Genomic DNA, 7,811 nt, shown 5'->3' with positions numbered 1-7,811 from the left:
GTCCTAGTTTTTTCTTCTGATGGAATTGACCCATACTTTAATAAGTTCAGGATCTTTTGGAACTTATGAAGATAATGTTTATCTTCAAGAATTTATTTGTCACAATGATTTTAATCAGTTTTTTTCTTTGGATAACCAGTCCTAACAACTGAACAATAGCAAATAATGTCCCTAGAATAACAGACTGTATGCATATTATTGTAAAAATTTATAATTACAAAATAAAAGTAGATATATAACAATTAATAGTTTTGAAAACAAAAATACGTTAATAACTTTAACCACAAAGTATGTAAGAACACAAAAAACTAGAATAACCATTTTAAATTAGTATATAAAAAATTAATTATTCATTTCCAATTTGCACTCCTGTAAACCACAATAAAAGAGCGCGTTCCATCTTCATTTCAGTGTTCTCTGTATAGACTAGCAAATGATTAACTGACGTTGCTTGGGCCAATGTGGGAGTTGGAAATCACATTGACAATCGTCAAAAATAATTTTAAAAAATGAAAAATTATTCAGAAAATACTTTTATAAACTACATTTAATAATTATTATAATATGAATGTATGGGGCTTTGTTTAATCTATATGGAATGTCTCTCTTTAAGTGGTTTGCTACAAAATAAAGAGTTTTTAAAAGTATTTTGCTAGGAAAAATCATCAAAATAATAAATATGAGGCTATATATTTCTAAAAGAAGTGGTATTTTATTAGTACTTTAATCAAAATAAGCATAAAGAAAAAGGCTCTATCAAATAGTACAAAGTTGGTCCAAGTCTACAAGTCAAAAGATTTTGATTGAAATTTAGCTTCTTTTCTATTAGCTTCTGAATTCTTAGCTGCCATGTACTTTTTTGTTAAAAATCGAATGTCGTCATTCAGTTTAGCACTTAAATTTTTACCTATGTCATGAAACAAAGCGAATGAAATTATTTGAAGAAAAGCTGACAAGGAGTGTTCTTCCTCGCACTTTACTTGCACAACAGCGATAATGTCAGAATTTAAACTGTCCTCCATCTTGTCAATGAATGTGGCAATAAATGAAGCTCTAGGATTTGGGGTGCCAAGTAAACTGTCTTTCTCTTCAGGAGTAGCTGTGATGTAAGAGAACATAGAGTGAGCATCAAGACAGGAGAGGTAGAGAATGACGGATGGAGTCGACAACCCCCATCTGCTCATTATGTTGATGAATTTTTTCAGGTCTACAAGCTAATTGGTTGGGCTATCAAAAGTTATTGAGTCTGGAGGTGTGTCTCTGATGACCATTAACTCTTGGTATGATGTACAGCTGATCTTTTTCTTCAAAGAAAAACCAATATACCCAGCAACAAAGTAGAGAGCATTACTGTCTCCCTTGGAAGCTTGTTCCTGGAGGTCATCTGGTTGCCTGTTAATCAAAATGAGCTCAGCTTTTACCAGCTCTCCATTCAGCAGAGCTTTAATTTCTGAAGTAGTGATAGCTGAAAATTTAAAAAAGTTAAATATTTTAATAATATTATTATATTGTAAAAATAAGTAAAACCTAAATAAAGAAGCTTACTATTAACAAATAACTTATTTACCTGAGAATTCGACAAGACTCAGAATACGATCTTATTCTCTTCTTCCAGGATCTGCCTCATGCTGATGTAGTAGATACCTTCACTTAGTTGTTTGTACCAGCCGAACCTTCTTTCGATGGGATCAGACTGGAAGATGCCGAGGAGTACATAGGAGAAGTCTTCATCTAGGAGAAGATACTCTGCCAGATCTGCTGCGGCAAAGGACGTCTGCTTTATTGCTACGAAGGTTTCTGCTGTGAGGCCAGGTGCTTTACTGTTTTTCCAGTAAATGAGAAAGTCGACAAAATCTCTCAAGAAAGAGAGGCCAAGTTTGTTCTTCTCAGAGATTGGTTCCCGAAACTCATTTCTCTTTTCATAGGCAACTCCAGGTGTCTTGACGTTTAGAATATTCCACGTAGTTCTGACAAAATCGGAAAATTCAGCAGTGTCTTTAAACTCCGGTCTGTTTTATTCTTTGGAGTAGTACATAAGTGCTCCAATTGATGATTCGTGAAACATAGTACCAGCCAATTTCATATTGATCTTCTCCAGGCTTGTAGGGCTCAATGCAATCCGTACGGATCGCATCAAAAGTGAACAGCTGTCTTACCTCTTCTTTAGAGCCTTGCCAAAGGTCTGACTTCTTTTAGACTCACAGATGAACTCAGAGTCGTTGAAATGTAGGGAACACAGCTTTGTACTTTTGAATAGTCCCTAATCTGTTTTCTTCAGATCTGTTTCTCTTGGAATGGCTCTCAGCCAGGCAGTATCAAATCCGAGGTTTCTCTTTTTGTTTGGCCACAGATGGATCGTAATGCCAGACTGTTGTGGCTCGTTGTCATAGCCTGTTTTACACCCTGGAGCACAACACTTAGTGGGCATGATAAAACACAATAAAGATGGTGTCCACAAAGTAACTACAGTTATTAGTAATTACTTATTATCTTACCAAACACGTTGCATTGGTTTTTTTTTTTCAATAGACCCTTGTTGCACTCACAGTAACAGCCAAAATACACCCCCTCCCCTCCCCAAATACTCTTACTATTGGCTCTTCTAATCTTAGTACTATTATTATGAATACAGAATATAAAATTTAAAAAAAATTGTGTTATAAACTTTGGTATCCGGACTTTATGGAGACAGTGGACTACATGGAGACAACCAATCAAATCAAAATCAATTTCTCTATAAATTCCGGTCAGGGACTTTTTGGAGACATTGGACCATATGGGGACAACCAATTAAATCATTTTATACTGATCCTAAAAATATTGATAAAATTGGTAGTTCGAACCGAAACTTTTTAAAAAAAAAGGAAGAATTGGGCTAATCTAGCTGCAGGAAGAAAGAAAGAGAAAAAAGCAAAATATTAATACAATAACCAAAATTTGAAATCATATTGTTCAATTCAAATCAAAGATTTTGACAGATTCATTTTTGTAAATCGGAGCCGTCGTCATGTGGTAGGTGGACTATGGATAGAAGAAAAGCCCACTTAATTCGCTCAGTAACTTCACCAATCGCTAGATCGAGATCAACTCGTCAAGAGGATGGATGGATGAATAAGCCTGTTTACTGCCTACCTATACGAGTAGCTTACATTGCTTACAGATTACGATCATGATTTCTACTAGGAGAATCAATAATTATACTATTAGAGATTGCAATCCTATTCTCTCCTAGGACATATTAAAATTTTACTGAGGGAGATAGTAGCGTTGAATATTTGAAGAGGTTGTGTGTTTCCGAAAATATGACGCAAAGTCGTACCCTCTAATTTGCCTATTATAGAATATAGTTAATAGTAAATCTTTTAGGATTAGAATTTGAACAGAAATAAGCTAAATATTAATAAAATCTTTTTTCATTTTTCATCTTTAAGATAGCGTATTCGTGCTAGTAATAGTTAGTTGATCATTTACATCATATTTACCTCTTTGAGTTTGTGTACTAGTTCATTTCTTCTAGTAATCCTTTACGGGTGATGTGTCTTTCGCGATCAATTCGTTCTTTTGAACAACTTTTTTTTAGTGAACGTACTGAACCGACTCAATTGCATGAATGATTCGTTCGTTTATACCTTAAGTTCCCCCTATATAGAAAATATCACTTAACCTCAATCAAATATTTTTATCCACTTTGACTTTTTTATTAAGTTATTATCAATATATTCAAGTGAAGAAGCATATATTTGTGTATTGTACGGTAGTTCATTAGCTTGTTACTTTGAGTGCACTCTAATTTGCACACACGAACCATTGTAAAGTCACCAACTGAACTGTTTTAACAAAAGGAATGTTGAATTAAGCCTAAGTAAAGTCAGCTTGTATTCCTTAATACCAATTTGGATTGAATACAGGTTGATAAAAATGAATACCGTAGTGTAGTAATCAATGATGCCCCATATTTTTAAATGTATATTTTATATATATTAAATAAATTTATATCTTATACTATATTGATTCAATACAGGTTTTTTAAATATCAGTTTGAATCATTCTTTTTTCTGGATATTGAGAGTTGAATCAAAAAATGTATTTGAATCAATAAATGATTCTGAATCATGCCCCAAGTTTTATATTTCATAAAATTGTTTATATTGAACGATTTACTTACAAAGATTTAATACAGCTTCTTGTAATATGTAGAAATAAAGGTTGAATATATCACAATTTACTGTATTATGAAATAGAGAGGGGTTTCTGACAGCCTATCCATGTATACTATGTACCTACACAAGTACTTATTTTATTCGATTTGGAGGTCAGTACAGGGTTTGTGATTGTTTATGTATCCGAAATAGTTCGTAGTACAATAATTTGTTTTTCCTCAAAATGGAAATTGAGGATTATATTATTTTTTTACAACTTGTGGAAGGAGCTTTAATGAAACTTTTAAAATTCAGCATAATAAATTTAACATTAAAACATCTCAATCCCTTAACTATTTGTATATTCAATTTGACAAATTTTATTTTCAAATAGCTAGATAGGTCACAGAAACGGTTTTTCAAGACTGAAACTTTTCAAACATCTTTTTTTTTCATCCATACACAATAGATCATCCAAAATTTGAGATACCATAGTACACACGTTAAGATTTACATAAAATCTTGACTTTAAGTACATTTTTATCATTTATATTTACAAAACAAGAATTAATATAATCTATTTCGATTCGCTCTTTCAGAGGGAAGTTCCTTATAATTTCATAATTAAAGATGTCCAATGTCCATCCTAGGTATGGACTTTCTGAGTTTGAATTTGACTGTGAAATAAAAGTTATAGTTATTATTATATATAAGTAAATGATATTTCAAACATAAACCTCAAAATGTGAAGATCTCCTTATCCTATTCAATCTTCAACTCAACAGATCAATGGGCTTCTTTTATTTATTAACCACTAAAACTGGATGGTCTTGAAACCATGTTTTTACTTCCATTCGTTAGGATCCAATATCCTCCCAGTAATATGAAGATGGTTAATTGCTACAAAGATCAGAGTTGTTTCCCCCAGGGACAGTTAGGGAAGCTATTGTTTTATATACCCGGATACATAGCCTCTTTCATCATTAAGTTTTTCAAAATTAAAGATTGTTAACCTTTTTGATTTCTCACAAATCAATAACTCATGGTGTCGGAATTTTCTGGAGAAGATCGAGATCTCATCGAAACTTATCAAGATAGTGTTAATAGGGCTTCAGATTTATTATTATATTTGAATACATTACATGTTAGTCGGCTTTACAATATGATATTCTCAGCAAACAAACTCGATCAATTTTTTTTTGACGTCGACAAAACCAAGACGATGCTTTAAAAAGCTATTTGTTAATTTATTAGAAACGGGAGATTCCTATCTTCCTATTAGGCTGAAGTGTAAAAAACAACATCATTTTGATAATTATATTGCTCAAGTTGGATTTAAATATTTTAATATATCTAGCTAAAATATTTAAATGAAGCTAATGGTAGCATACCTTCTGGTAAAAAAAGGTAAAATTCTCATGGTGCAAGTTCCAGAAAAATTACATTACAAAAAAAGATATATTTTCTTTAAGATGATTAAGACTAACTAAATTTCAAAATTGTAAGTCTACAGAAGTTAGGAGGCCACTTATAAATTTTTATCACATAATCACTTATGACTCCACAATTCACAAAATCTATTTATAGAGATAGTAGCAAAATATAATATGTATTGTAGACAAAAAAAGGGTGGATATTGATTGAGAGTTTAAGACTGACTTCTACTTTTTTCCAAGCATTATATACATCCAGGAAACTGAAGGATTCTTAACAGTGAAATATTTTTCCCAGAATAAGAGACGGGAAAAAAAAGTCGACTTTGGAAGGAACAAGATTCAAGAGTTTCACCGAAGAAGCTGTGGATAAATGAAACTCTTTGTTCATCACTGGGTAATTCATTTGGTAATTATTTCTTATTGTGGAACTCTCCAGTACTAAATAACTATTTATATATAATATCAGAATGCAATATGCATTGTAGACCCAAATATCGAGAAAAGAGAAGTAAATTTTCTTTACGAGTCTAGAATTATCTTGCACTTGTTTTCAAATGACAAAAGAGACTCAGTAATAATAAAGAAATCAGGCGTGAGATTGAAGTGTCCAGGTTTTATAATTATCCGTACAGACTGTAAATAAAAAAAGTCCAACTTATAAATGGAATTGATAAAAATGTGATAGAGAGGAGTGATTTCTGTGTTATATACATCAAGGACACTGGAGGACTCTTAATGAAATAGTTTTCTTAGAGTAGAAGATGAGGCAGAGTTGTCTTTCGATAATTTCAAAGAAGGAGCTGTGGATGGAGGATGAGAACTCTCTTTATTTATCATCAGGTCTTTCTATCGTTTAATGGAACTCCTTAATTCTTATATGTAGAAGTATACGATGATTCCGTTGAAGATCTAGTGGTATTTATGTATAGAGACAATGATTAACGAGATCAGAAGTCCCTCCTTCTGCTGTAAGTCCCCCATTATATATTCTCTCAGGGTAAACACGTTAAAAGGCGAAAACGTCACTAGAACCCATAAATTCATCTAGCAAGATAATATGACGATGAATTCCAACTAATTGTTGTATTTAAATAATCTGTTGTCTCCATATAAAAAAATATAGATATAAAACTATCTCCATATAGTCGCTCTCTCCATAAAGTCCGGGAACCATAAACTTCAAATAACATACCAATATACATGCATAATTATTTTTTTTTGGGAAAAAATTGCCAAATCGAAGTTTGTGAAGAAAATTGGCGAAAACTTTTTCCACTAATTTTGCAAAATTAGTGGATACAAAACTAAAATATTTTTCCCGTATTTGGAAAAACAAAAACGTTATAGGAATAATGTCGTCGAAAAACGAACTCTTGAAAACTGGTTCATTTTTGAAAATATCATGTAATAAAATGTTCTGGAAATTAAAAAAGACTAAATTGTAATTAGTCTAAAAATTTTATGTCCAAAATTCCTCGTTTAGAAGCATTTCTTCTTACAAATTGAAAATTGACATTTAATGAAAAAAATTATTCAGAAGGTGAACGACATTTTATTTATACATCAATTTTTATGTTTAAGGTTGATATGCAAACGAATTTCTAGACAAATTTCTACAAACTTTATTTAATCAACGAAACCAATATTCAATGGGAAATATAATTTTTTTTGTACCTGAAAAAAAAACAAAAAAAACGAAACTCAATTTTCACCGATTGCTGTTTTTGTCCAATTTTTTTTGATTTCTTATAAATTCAGAAAACTTCCTTATTCGTATAATTGTTTTATTGAGACGCCAGTCACTTATTAATTTATAACTCAACCTTTTATCTAGTCTTCGTAAGCTTCAAAAACGATTTTGTGTTTCCGGTATAGAATAAGACCATTTATATGACCCCCACCCCCATCTTATCCTTATCAAGATCAAAAAGGCACCCATTCAAAACTTCAACCTGTTAGGTCCAACGATGTGGGCACCTATAAAAGACACACCCATACTCTTTTTATATATATACAAACAATATTAAAATTTACGTAGGATTTTATTCTATACTCTATTGCAATATTAAAAAGGGTAGCTTTTGGTTTACATTTGAATATTTTAGCCAAAATTTATTCATATAAGTAACAAAATGTCGATGAGGGATCAGGAATTCCTGTTATTTTGGAAAAAGAGCATAAAAATATAAAGTATATTAGTATTACTTATTAATTCATTCGTTTATTTATTGACGTA

At 31.6% G+C, this 7,811-nt stretch overlaps 2 long non-coding RNA genes across 2 annotated transcripts; both read right to left on the bottom strand.

Annotated features, from left to right (window-relative positions):
* Window positions 1–692: 692 nt before the first annotated feature.
* LOC139906898 (uncharacterized) lies at window positions 693–3,162 on the bottom strand. The gene is made up of 2 exons (XR_011783064.1): window positions 1,568–3,162; window positions 693–1,465 (listed from the first exon to the last, which is right to left on the bottom strand). It is a non-coding gene; the product is annotated as an uncharacterized lncRNA (long non-coding RNA).
* Window positions 3,163–4,488: 1,326 nt separating this feature from the next.
* LOC121127256 (uncharacterized) lies at window positions 4,489–7,435 on the bottom strand. The gene is made up of 2 exons (XR_005867709.2): window positions 4,877–7,435; window positions 4,489–4,816 (listed from the first exon to the last, which is right to left on the bottom strand). It is a non-coding gene; the product is annotated as an uncharacterized lncRNA (long non-coding RNA).
* Between the last annotated feature and the right edge of the window lie 376 nt (window positions 7,436–7,811).

Source organism: Lepeophtheirus salmonis, chromosome 12 (genome assembly GCF_016086655.4).
Source record: "Lepeophtheirus salmonis chromosome 12, UVic_Lsal_1.4, whole genome shotgun sequence".
NCBI lineage: Eukaryota > Metazoa > Arthropoda > Copepoda > Siphonostomatoida > Caligidae > Lepeophtheirus > Lepeophtheirus salmonis.
The sequence above is the reverse complement of the archived record's forward strand: the minus strand, read 5'-3'. Positions and strand labels throughout refer to the sequence as shown.